A 13,728-nucleotide genomic window follows, 5' to 3' on the forward strand; every position below is an offset into this window, starting at 1 on the left:
ACAGATGAGTTGGATAGGGATGTTTTTAGTTGTCAGACTTTCTTTTGCTCTCACTTTGGAAGTGGTGCTGTTACCTTTGTTTCAGCATAGTCTAGCCCTTGCTGTTAAAATGGTGGGCTTTAGGAAGGATCTTACTTCCAGATTATTTTTTAATTAGTAGGATAGGATCAGGGAATATGAATATTTTTATCAGGAATCCAAATAGATTTTGATATTGGTAATTAGCTCAGTTGCTTGGAATAATGTAGTAGTCAATTTGAAGTCATAGGTTTATTACCTGGTGGGCCACCTGGTGGTTCCTGAAAGATTGCTTCTACCTAAGCATTTTGTACTTGATGTTTGCTCTGCCTGGAATGACTCTTCACCACAAATCTTCACTGGAATCCTTCGTTCACTCATTACAGCTCCTCCTACGGGAGGTGTGCATCCCCACTACTGTTCTGCATTACATTCCCAAAATTACCTGCCATTGCTTGTGGAATGTAGACTCTGAATATTTCACTGTGTTTTATTTTTGGAATGCTCAGAACAGTGCCTGGCATTTAATAAATATTTATAGAACAAGCTGAAAGTTTGTATAGATAGTTAGGCCCAAGATCTTTTTAGTGGTCTACTACGGATGTGCATCTTTAGAGTGCTAGGATGGCTTTCCCCTGGCCTAGGGGTATGATGCTCAGTGATAGCGCAGTCCTGCTCTAGAATTCCAAGCAGCTTCAGTTGTTGAATAGACTCAGTGTTAGCCCTGAGCAAGTGAATCCTTAGGAAGAAGATTCATCAGTCCACAGTGCCTACAGATTCTTATATGATTCCTTATTTCACTGTATATGGAAAGGACAGTGCTAAATGTTTTATTGTTTATTGTCTCGCTAGCTGGTGGTGGTTGGTACTGGAAGTGGGGAGGCTGATGGAGGGAGAGGTTAAGGAGAAAGGACTGATTCTGGTGTGGCAGTCATCTGGGAACTGACAAAATTTTTTAAATTTTACTTTGAAGAACACAGAGGTAATTAATTAATTAAATCTTTAATCTAAAAATAATTAAATCATGAAAAGTTTTGAAAATCATGTTTGTCTTTTACGCTGTCATTTTCCTAGAGGACACATTTCACTTGTCTATGAAGGAGTACAGACATTATTTTCCAGTATCTTGACGTACCTTCAGACTGTCAGTAATGGCAGGAAGTGTGCTGGTTGAGAGGAGTGGCTCTCCAACCACTGAATGTAATTGCAGAGTATTTCTTGTGTGCTTTATAGAAGGCAAGTAGGAGAGGATGGTGGCTAAGAGTTTGGACTCTGGAGTCAGATTACCTGGGCTAAAGTCCCGGAATATCCTTAGTGTACAAGCTGTGTGAACTTGGGTGAATTATGTAACACCTCCCTAGGTTTTCTTGTCTGTGGAGATAATGATAGTGCTTTCTTCATAGAGCTGTGGGGAGGGTTAAATGAGATAATGCATGTAAAACACATAAACATTCTCTGGCACATCATGAGTGGCAATAATTGTTATTATTAATACAGTCAGTGCTAGCTCTACACCCTTAACACATGCCTGTTCAGTACTGATGCACATTAGAAAACATCATGGGGAAATACATTAAAGTATGGTCATAATCTTTCAACTTTTTGGTGTTTTATGTTTTGAAAGGAGAACTTGTGCTTTGGCAGTTGCAATGCTGGCTAAGTGGAGGACTCCCTATGGAAGGTTGAAATTGATGAATACCTGAAAAAGTCAAAGCTCTGAAATCTTCAGAGTGTTATCAGTTTATTAAAAAAAAGAAAAATGTTTCCTTGACAGTTCTAATTTGAAATTGGAACACTGTGTATTTAATTTCAGGTAAATCAAGAAAGAATGGCTTTTTAAGGTTATCTTATGCAGGAACAAATGCTTTTCTTTTGTTTTCACCTCCTCCCCCCAAACATGGGTTATAAAGCCTTTTTAGTTACAAATGACAAGATAAAGTGACAAAATGTTCAGTAAAACTTTAAAACTACAACTGTTTCTTTTGAAAATGTTAGATTTTGTTCCTATATAATTTTAAAGATGTGGTGAGTATTGAAAGTGCCGACTCTTTTTATTCATTTTCTCAAAGCAGAAAGCTTTCGATGGAGCATGGTGTGTGATAGGGGTCATAGGGAGTTATAAGAAGTTATAAGGATTAGGCTACATTTGAATTTTTCACTTAAGAAATAATCAAAACCCACTCTTGGGTGCTGAGAAGAATAAAAAGGTGAATAAGGCCCAGATGCTGCTTTCAAAGGGATTATAAAGATTGAATAAAATACTAGAAAAATAGCTTTAATAGAAAGTAGAAGGTGGTAGACAATGAAAGAAAAGTAGAATCAGTGTTCTCTGGGAGGTATTTCTTCCAGCGAGGGACCTCAAGAAGAGCTTTAAAAATGAGTTAGTGTTTGAACTGGGCCTGGAATTGATAAATACCATTGCACATTGGAGGCCATGAGGGGGAAATGCATCCTTGACAGGGCCAAGGGCCACAGGGCCTTGCATTATTGCAGGGCCAAGCAAGGAGAATGGATGGCTCGTGCTCAAAAACCCTGAACTTCCTGATGGTTTTTGGGAAACGTTTTTATAGGCAGAATTTGTGGTGAGGGCTGTAAGGTGTGTGGCTTTCTTCTGATTGGTTAGTGGTGAGGTAGCAGGGGGTGCTCCAGGAATCTTGCCCTCAGCCTGAAGTTGCCATCCTCCACCTGGGTGGGGGCCTTGGTTCTGCAGAAGAACTCAAAGATATTGTTATATATATTCCTTGAGGAGGAACCAGGACCCTGCCCCAAGGCTGCACTATTGTTTCTTGACTGCTCCTTCCTTGTTTCTGCATTCCCGCCCATCCCTGATTAACAACTGTTAGAATCTGCCCTTCAGAACTCAGGGAGGGTCAAGAAGGCTGAATGAAGCCTATTTCCTACAAACAAGAAGTAGGGGACACAGAAAGGATTTGTACCCAGGAGCCCCACGGGGTCCTGCTCGGTTTCAATGTTCTCTACTCCTTTTTAGAAGAGAGAGGATACCAGAAGAGTCTCCTCTAGTCGTTTGGGCCAAAGGAAGTGCAGATTTGATTGAGAGAAAAGGAGTGACTGAGCATCAGAACCAGGATTCCCTCAGGACTTTTGCCATAGGCTTTTTCAAGCTGTTAGTAAAAGGGAGGGAATCCTTCTGAACTTCCACAGGTATCACTTACGTATTTACTTTCTAAGCCCTATTTTATCCAGCCACTGTGAATAGTGTGCCTTGAGGTTAAATGCTGCATTTTTGAGAGGTGTGGACCTTACCCTCAGTCTTCTGGATATTAATTTGACAAGATAACAGGCTTAAACTTCCCTTCTCAAAGTGATTTTTCAGTGGTAGCCATTCTTTCCCTTCAGAAGATCTTTACTCTCTTGCTGGAAAAATAAAAAGTTTGTACCACATTTTATTTGCTGTAGTTCTCTTAAGAGTAATTTAATCTGTTATTTTTCCTTAAGATTAAATAAATTAAAACATATGTTCACCACTATACATTCTATTCTTACAGTCTGAAGAACTCAAGAAATGTTTATTAAAGAGAAAACACCAACTCTCCCACCCAAACAGAAATATCAATCCAGCAAATTATTATGAAAAGACATAAGGTTTAAATATATAATTCTTACATTGCTCCAAAATATATTGTTTGACTCTATATACTGGCATAAATGTTAATGTCATGAAACTCATGATTGTATTTTTTTTCTTCTCTTACTCCCCTGTCCCTGCCACCTCAATGAAACAACAACAAAAACTATTAAAGTCCCAGAACTTGTCCGTACTGGTTTCATGGAGTTTAGTCACTTTATAAAATGTTAAGCTTTTCTTTTTCCTTTTATAATTTTTAGATTGATAGTGTTCCTAGGTCATGAGAAGAATCTAAAACTAGTTTTTATTTATTGTTAGTCACAGAGCTGTTATTACTAACCAATGGTCACATCCTCATTAAAAACAGCAAGAGAAAAAAATTCAGTTTCCTCTTTTTAAATCAGAAAAGCTGGCCTTTCCAAGGTTTTTCGGCCAGACAATTTAATTTGATCTTAGGTGCTCAGAAAAGAACACACCCAACTTTACTCATCAAAGGGTTTTTAACTGCCAGAGAGAGCTGGACTTGTTTTAAGATGACTGTATGCTAGTCTCAGTTTGAACCACAGAGATTAGGGAACACAGAGAGTAATTTTGAGGATTTTTATTTTAGCTCAGCATGTATACCACTGACTGCCCAGGTTATTATGTTAGTCACTTAAAGTTTTTAACCTCAGTTTTTAAACATTTCTAAAGATCAGAAATGCTCAGTTTATTTTTTTAAAAACATCTGTGATACGTTATAAACTATTTTGAGATCTTTGGGAAAAAAGCATTCTCCCATGCTATAATGAATGGGACCAATATTTTGTTAGTTAAGAATCGTTTGGTTATAGACAAAGGTCTGATGGTTTGAGGGGGAAAAGAAATGTATTAGAAAACTACATGGGAATCTAATGAAGTCCAAGGATAAACTGAATAATAAACAAGTCATAGGGAGGTCAAGCATGCAGTCTGACCTCTGGAACAAGTAAAACCAGGACACAGAACCCCTCAGGGTGCCATCTTCATTTCATTTCTCTATTTCTTTGTGTGTTGGCTTAATTTTTCTTTCTTTGAGGAACATTCTTTTTTTCAACACAGTAGTACGACTGTTGAGAGTTCTTAAATTTTATATCCTAATTTCTATTAGCAGAGTGAGTCTTAACCAGGCCCAAAATTCCAGGCAGGGAATTCTCATGTGTTGGGTTTGGTTCCACCCTTGTGCCAATTCACTATGGTAAGGGCAATGGTCAGAGGAACTGGCATTACAGTTCCCTGAATAACCATGTTGATTTGGAGTGAGGCTGCTGTAGGACCTACAGATATGTGCTGTGCAAAAATCCCATGTGTGGCCATGGCAAAAATAATGACTTGCATATGGTACTTGATTTGAAATTTTCTGAATAAATTACTGGTAATTGTATCTGTGTGAATTATCCTAGTGGCACGTGTTTTGTTTTCCAGAGTATAAGACAGTTTTGTGGTACTTCAGATCTTTCACAGAGAGTTGTATTTGTTGGGAGAAAGTGGAGAGGAGTGGATTTTTATTTTAGAATGATTATAAGGTATCAAAATCAATTTAAACACACACGTATGCACACACACAAGAACTACAACATTAAATTCATAGCTTAGGGCTTCCCTGGTGGCGCAGTGGTTGAGAATCTGCCTGCCAATGCAGGGAACACGGGTTCGAGCCCTGGTCTGGGAAGATCCCACATGCCGCGGAGCAACTAGGCCCATGAGCCATAATTACTGAGCCTGCGCGTCTGGAGCCTGTGCTCCGCAACAAGAGAGGCCGCGATAGTGAGAGGCCCGCGCACCACGATGAAGAGTGACCCCCACTTGCCGCAACTGGAGAAAGCCCTCGCACAGAAGCCAAGACCCAACACAGCCATAAATAAATAAATAAAAAATTTAAAAAAAAAAGAAATTGAAAATTGTATTAAAAAAATTCATAGCTTAAATAACATTAAAAATGTGTGCATGGGGAAAAATAATGCATGATAGAAAATCTAACCTAACCTTTTATCAGCACACTTAGGAAATCTACAATATGAAAAAGGGGTTGCAGGCAGGGGCAACTCGGAATAGAGGTACAAAGCAGCTCTGTTGGCTCCTGGTTGCTGGCCTGGGCTCTGAGGTGGGTGAGCCTTTGTATGTTGCTTAGCAATGTGTGTTTTTTTTGTTTAAATGGATCTTGCCTCATGAATCATGAATTGTTAGTTTACAAGAGTAAGGTGTTCTTACAAGCCTGCCAAAACGGTAACCAAACCCAGGCCCATTTTATACCAGAAGGATTTTAAGAACAGAATTTTAGCTTCTCAGTTTTATTGTGGAGCTTGAAGAAATATTATTTGATGATAATTCTGTCATTATAATCAACCTCTCACTCTCTGCTTTTTGTATGAAGATCTTTGTGATTCCAGCTGAAAAAGAACAATACTGACTAATTCTACTGTTTAGCAACTCATTCTGGGTATATTGTGTGGGGTGGAAAGCAGAGAGGTGCTATCTTGTTTAGTTACTGAGTCCTTCCTTCCTGAAATGGATTGTAACTCTGGAAGCGTGAGTATTAAAGATAGTCTTGAATGCTTTGTAAAAAATCATGTTCTCACTATTCAAGACGTTTAGAATCTCTCTCAGAAGAGTGTTCTGTTTGATTAAAAAAAAAATAAAGATTAAAAAAAAAACCCAACCAAACAATAAATACTTATTTCCCCACTCTTACCTTATTTCCATTAAAAAAGTGAGAATCCACTTTTTTTCTCCTTTCATCCAAAAAGGGAAAAAAAACTGACTAATATCTTCTGCCACAAACACCAGTGTTCTTTTATAATACTAATGGAGGGCTTCCCTGGTGGCGCAGTGGTTAAGAATCCTCCAGCCAATGCAGGGGACACGGGTTCGATCCCTGGTCCGGGAAGATCCCACATGCCGCGGAGCAATGAAGCCCGTGTGCCACAACTACTGAGCCCGTGTGCCACAACTACTGAAACCTGCACGCCTAGAGCCTGTGCTCCACGACGAGAAGCCACCGCAATGAGAAGCCGTGCACTGCAACAAAGAGTAGCCCCCTCTCGCCGCAACTAGAGAAAAGCCTGCGCGCAGCCACGAAGACCCAATGCCATAAATAAATAAATAAATAAATACTAATGGGACTATTTCTGACAACCAGTCCCCCTTTTCTGTTTTTATACCCCCATTTACTCCCACCTTTCCAAACTAATAAACTCAAAAATTATATTCCCCAACTTTATTTTATGTGGTGAGATTCCCCCCCCCCCAAAAAAACTTTGTTGCTGTAATAATTTTTAAGACAAAATATTTTAATAGTTTTCTTTACTGGTTAATATACTAAAATAGAGTAAACTTTTATTTGTTTAAAAATCACAAGTGGGAAAAATAAACTTGCTGGTTTCATGAATATTGGTTTAAAATAATCTGAGAATGAATGAATTTGTATATACGAGCAACTAGAAGCTGATGTAGGAAGGGCAGGGTGGAAGTTTGAGAGGCAGAGGAGCTGTTGAGGCAGGAAGATAGGATATCTCACCTGGGCAAAGAAAGTCTCTTCCGAATACCAAAATTGGATTTTATCATTTTCTCTAGAGTTGAGGATGATTTATACTAAGAACAACCATTTAATTTGTCTTCATCTCCTTCAGATAAAATCTGCACGCACTGTTTCTTTCTGTCCTATGCTGTTCACAGTCTGAATGTGCTCCTTCAGTGCTAGTTGGCGGAATCTTTTTTTTTTTTTAATTTTTATTTATTTATTTATTTATGGCTGTGTTGGGTCTTCGTTTCTGTGCGAGGGCTTTCTCCAGTTGCGGCAAGCGGGGGCCACTCTTCATCGCGGTGCGCGGACCTGTCATTATCGTGGCCTCTCTTGTTGGGGAGCACAGGCTCCAGACGCGCAGGCTCAGTAGTTGTGGCTTACGATTGGAGTTGCTCCATGGCATGTGGGATCTTCCCAGACCAGGGCTCGAACCCGTGTCCCCTGCATTGGCAGGCAGATTCTCAACCACTGCGCCACCAGGGAAGCCCTGGCTGAATCCTTTTAAGGCTTAGTCTTGGTGCTGCCATTTCCATAAAATCCTGACCATTAAGTGGCAAATGTGAAAGTGTTCCTGCTTTCTTCTAAGCAGTTACATAATTTTGCTTGTGCTTTCTGTTTTAATTACCACAGATGGCTCTGTGTTGTTGTTTTGTATCCTTGCCCAGGCTTCTCCATGCAACTCTAAGCTCTCTGAGGGCAGCTGCAAGGTCTCATTCATCAAAGCAAGAGCCACTTATCTAGTGTAGGGTCTTGGATTTAGTAGGTGGTAATTAAACAGTTATTGATTTAAAGCAACAGTTGATTCACAGATCAAAGAAGGAAAAAGATAATACATTTTAGCTTTTTACTAGGAAGACTTTCAGGCAAATTTGTGCAAAGTTATAGCTTTGTATTTATTTTAATGATTACTTTCACTATGTGTAGGAAAAAAGACCATTCCCAGAATTCCAACCTCATTGGACAAGTTATATTTTTATCTTTCAATTTGAGTTAGTCATTTGGGATGACTGTTTTTCTCTGTAGACTTTATAGCCAAAGACATCAAAGACCTTTCCTTTTTTAGGGAGAACAAACAGCAATATTTTAAGCAATAGGCAAAGTAGAGTGAGTACACATGAACAGTGTTTGGAAATGTATTGGCATAAACTCACGACAAAGTAGATCTTATACATGTTCAATGTTATGCATGATTATTCATTTGCTGTGTATTAATTGGGCTTCCTTACTAAGCATCTACTGTGATGGATTTCATACCTAGCTAAACCAACCTCCTGAGTTTCCACAAGAGGAATGTGTTGATCTTGGGAATCTTGGAAGCACACTTTTGGATCCTTTGGTACTTTCTTTTCTATAGGGAAGATTTTAGATGAACAGATGTTTTTCTCACCATTTTTGCTTAACAACTTTTTGTTGAAAACACAAAGAACATGTGATCCTTTTCAATCCCAGAATTGTTCTTGCCTGGTTCTTCAGCACTGGTAGGGAGGGGTGCCCAGGGCAGCAAGTTTGTTGGAAATTTAAAGTCTTCAGCATGTTCTCAGGTTTATTTCCTATTGAATTCCAATGACCTGTTCTTCTACTTTCCGTTGTTCGAAAGAGGCAACTAAAAGCCACATCTACTCCTTTTAGTCTCCATTTTCTTCCTTTCTTGGTCTGTAATACACAAATTGAATAGATCCCTATGTTTCAAGTAATAGCCCCTTTCCCCCAAATGTTTTTTACTCCCGAATGTTTTCTGAGCTTCATGTAGTAAGATTAAAAAAGAACCCTGGTGCTACTATTTATAATTTACTTGGGATTATTGGATACTAGTTATTTGTAGACATTTGGAGATGTCTCCATGAAGCCCTGATAAGAATTTCAGAAGGAAAGAAGGCCAAAGCCTTTATGTAATTGACTGAGTATATTGAGGAAGTGTCGTGGATGGTGACATAATAGAGTGCTTTACAGAGCTAGAGGGAATCACTGGAGTGTACTATTAGTGAGCAGGGGGAAGCATCAAAAATAGGGATAGGAACCCATGCCTTTGGATTGGAAGAATCAATATTGTTAAAATGGCCATACTACCCAAAGCAATCTACAGATTTAATGTGATCCCTATCAAATTATCCATGACATTTTTCACAGAACTAGAACAAATAATCCTAAAATTTATATGGAATCACAAAAGACCCAGAATTGCCAAAGCAACCCTGAGGGAAAAGAACAAAGCTGGAAGCATAACCCTCTTAGATTGCAGACAATACTAAAAAGCTACAGTAATCAAAACAGCATGGCATTGGCACAAAACAGACATATGGATCAATGGAACAGAATAGAGAGCTCAGAAATAAACCCACACACCTAATGGTCAACTAATCTTCAACAAAGGAGGCAAGAATGGAGAAAAGAGAGTCTCTTTGGCAAGTGGTGTTGGGAAACCTGGACAACAGCATGTAAATCAATGAAGTTAGAACACTCCCTCACACCATACACAAAAATAAACTCAAAATGGCTTAAATACTTAAATATAAGACAGGATACCATAAAACTCCTAGAAGAGAACATAGGCAAAACATTCTCTGACATAAATTGTACCAATGTTTTCTTAGGTCAGTCTCCCAAGGTAATAGAAATAAAAGCAAAAATAAACAAATGGGACCTAATCAAACTTACAAGCTTTTGTATAGCAAAGGAAACCATAAACAAAATGAAAAGACAACCTATGGACTGGGAGAAAATATTTGCAAACGATGCCCCCTGCTGTTTTCTTTGTCTGGCGGTCTTCATTCTTCCTTCAAAACTTAGTTCATATGTCAGATTTTCTGTGAAATCGTTGTTAACTACCTACCCAAGTATAGTGTTTATTAATCACTTCTCCTGTTGCTATACGTATGCTGTATATTTCTCATATTGTAATCACTTACTTATATTTCTCCTGCTCCCTTTATGGCAGCCACTTCATCCATTATCTAATGCAGTACTGGTACTACTGGTACTTCAATTAGTGTTTATTGATTTGAATTCTTTACTGGTAATTAGATTCATTGAGCTCTGATATTACCTGAGAAGATGTTATCAGCCCCAAACATTTAATCCCAGCCATCACAAACTTAACACAACCAAGCTTTTTAAAAATCATACATATAATAATGTTTTTCGTCTTATATTTTCAATTATTTGCAACAGTTTTAATTAAAACCTTTCTATGTTTCATGTACCTAGCTATGTTCACACAGCCTACTGTGATTGAGGGAACAAAATCCAGTCTCTCATAGATGGGGACTTAATGTTACTGTAATTGTAACAATTGTTGGGTTATGGGTTTTTTTTTTCCATGACACTATCTTCTACAAGGCTCTTCTGCTGTCTCTTGTGTTCAGGTGCAACTCCTTAGCTTGTCTGTTCTCTCAGAATTGAGAAGGGGACTTGACAATTGGAAATTATCCTCAAGAGTCATCTCTGCCAAAGTGGTTTGTGAGAGTGATTTGTGAAAATGTTTTTTTTCCTCACTACTGTACATCTCAAATGGAGCCTTATTCACTACTGAAATATGAATACCTTTTTGTGTGTTTATTAAAATAATAAACTATTATTTATTGAAAGGAAAAGCTTTCTTTAATTGTGGCAATTGTCTTGTGGCCTTGGGCATTAAGCACAAATTAAGTTTTTATATGATGCCTCATCCAGGTTTTTCTCAAGAATAAAAAGCAAAATTCTTAGAGAAAAATCTCTTTTTAAAATTTTTCACATAGAAGCCTTAGCATTGGAGAATTCTAAGGTTGTTGAGGAGGAGATTTGGAAGGGGACATTCAGAGAATAGCTCTTCCAGTTTGTTCTGACCCTTGAGTCATGGGAGCAAGTGAGCAGAAATTAAAGAAATTTTATCAAAGAAAAACCGATTACCTGTTTACTTACACCTAATCTAGACTGTGTGCTTATGAACAGTTACTGCTGTTTCCTCATTCTCCTGTATGTCATCAAAACCCCAGTTGCTTTTGTTTTTCACATGGATTGAAAAGTATACAAGCTTTTGAAAGAGATACAGGTTTCAGTTTACCAATTAATAGTTATAGTACCTTGGCCAAATTGATGAACTGTTCTGTATCTCAGTTTTCTGAACTGGAAAAAAAAAAAAAAGACTCGTAAAAGTTAATAGGTCCCTAAAGGAAGCAGAAACTCCAGTACTGAGATTCTGATGCCCCATGGGTCACAACTTGGAGAAAAAAAGAAACTGTATCCATTCAGTTTCATTTTCTGAAAATGAGAACATCTTCACTGACTCTGTTTGTAGATATTAAATGAAATTAAGTATTCATATTAAATGAAAAAATCTGGAAGTTAATATTTGTAAATATTCAATTAATTATATAAAATTTAAAAAATGTTTGTAAATTTTAAACAGTAGTATTATCTACAGTATCTGATGCATAATATGTGATTTACAAAAAATACTTAAGTTTCTTTTTTCAAAATTTGATCTTTGAACTGTTTGGTTTCTCATATTCTAAACCACATTTAGAAAAGCTTACAGATGGCTTTATTACAATAGATTAACTGGGACAAGGCAGTGAAAGAACTAATCTCCAGAAAATGAAGTTTTGAAAATAGTTAGTGGCAAAGCAATCCAACTGCTCTTCTGTTTGATTCATTTAAAAAAAAAAAAATTAGGTGAATGATATACAATATCTGCTATCTAAAAAATTCTTCCATTCTGAGGAAATTTCATTTGTGAACACTAGCAAAAAAAAATTTTTTTAATTAAATTGGCTGATAAAGCTGAACAATAAACATTGGAGGACAGTGTGTAATAGAGGAAAAAGAATTGCTGGACAAGGAGAAAGGGATCCTGGGATTGAGTGTCTCTTTCACCATTTACTGAGTCTGGGAAAGTCAGTTAACCTTAGAGAGTCCCCAGTGTAAAAGGAGGCTGGGATACCTTTCCTGCCTGGAGGTAGGGAACTGATGAAGGTAAAATCTTGATGTCCCTTTTCTTCTGATACTTACATACCAGGAGTTGGATAAAATGTAGTCTTTTTCTATGAACATTCATTTTACATAATACTACAAATATATTTAGTACAAACAGTCTTGTGCCTTAGAGTTTGGGAAGTATCACATAGAATTTTTTTCTCCACGTGCAGTTTCTCTTAAAGGCTGAATGGATCCAGTTTCTTTTTTCCCCAAGTTGTGACCCATGGACTCATCAGAATCTCAGTACTGTAATTTCTGCTTCCTTTAGGTACCTATTAATTTTTATTAGTCTTTTTTTTTTTTTTTGGATCAGGGTTGTAAGGTCAATTCAATAGGATGGAAAGAGAAAAATTAAGGAATAGACCAGTTTGAATACGAAAAAGTCAACAGAAATGAAGCTTTGTTTTGAAAAGTTGGCTCAGTAGGGGAGGGCAGTCCTCATACAGTGATCATTATAGACTAAGCTTCACATATATACACCTGTAGACCTCCTACTTAACTAAATTTTGGTCAAGATTAAACAAAAAGTGACCTATGCTTAAATGATCATTAAAGTCTTTTCCAATTCTGAAGTTTAGTGGTTCTATTACACACAATAAGCTGTAGTCTTTGGGAAGATAAAATTTCTCAAAAGTGTCATACCGTTCCATCGGAATTGTTAAGGGAGTTCAAAGCCATCATGGTGCAATACCATTGATACCACAGAGGTCCTTGCCTTGGATGTGAAAATATCCAAGCAGATGCAGAGAGGCCATCTGTCCTGAGACTCTAGAGGACATTCCTGTACTGGGTGGAGAATTGTACTCAATGAGCTTGAGGATCTTTTGCAGCTCCTCGCATTCTCAAATTCTTTAATTTTATTTTATTTCATTTATTTACCTTTAATTTATTTTTAATTTTTTTATTTTTGGCCACGCTGCGTGTCTTGTGGGATCTTCGTTCCTCAACCAGGGATCACACCTGGGCCCTCAGCAGTGAGAGCATGGGGTCTTGACCACTGGACGGCCAGGGAGTTCCCAAATTCTTTGATTTGAAATAAATGAGCATTTAAAATAAGTGGAGCCCTGCATTTTCCTAGAAAACTAGGGTGGACTTCATTGAGGTAAGGGAAAAATTAATGTTCTTTTAATACACTGGTCTAAACATCACTCCATGCAGATAGACACTTGGCAGATATCCCTGATGTTTAGTTTCTTTTTCCTTATGGGATTGCTTTGAGCTCTGTCAGGAGTCAGGTTAGAATGTCACTGCCTGTCCTGCTTTAGTGGTATGTAGGCAGGCTTAAATACAGTTACCATCCTCAAATAGCTAGCTCTAGTAAATTAAATGCCATCTACTACTAAAGAAATACATGGGTTGTAGATGCTGAAATAAACTGGGTTAAAAGTATTTATTACACAAAAGAGATGCTAGCTGAAAGAGGCATGTATCTTTGCTCTCCCAACAGTTTCTCACTTGTAAATGGCATCTCTGAAGGGATGTCCAAATTCCTGGTGCGGGCATGGAGAGTAGACAGCTGAGTCACAGCTGCTAAAATGAGACTATGCCTCCTTCCCCCTCTCCAAGAGAAGAAATGAAGAAAGAGGTGAAAGAGAATTCGTGCCAATAGCTTACTTAAAATTCACTGGTT

The 13,728-nt window shown here is 37.9% G+C and overlaps 1 protein-coding gene across 4 annotated transcripts in view; it reads left to right on the top strand.

Moving 5' to 3' along the window:
• The window catches only part of PTPRK (protein tyrosine phosphatase receptor type K), a 553,733-nt gene that overhangs the window by 91,462 nt on the left and 448,543 nt on the right, over positions 1-13,728 (top strand). The gene's annotated exons all lie outside the window — the stretch shown is intronic.

This window comes from Balaenoptera ricei, chromosome 12 (assembly GCF_028023285.1).
Source record: "Balaenoptera ricei isolate mBalRic1 chromosome 12, mBalRic1.hap2, whole genome shotgun sequence".
NCBI classification, from domain to species: Eukaryota; Metazoa; Chordata; class Mammalia; order Artiodactyla; family Balaenopteridae; genus Balaenoptera; species Balaenoptera ricei.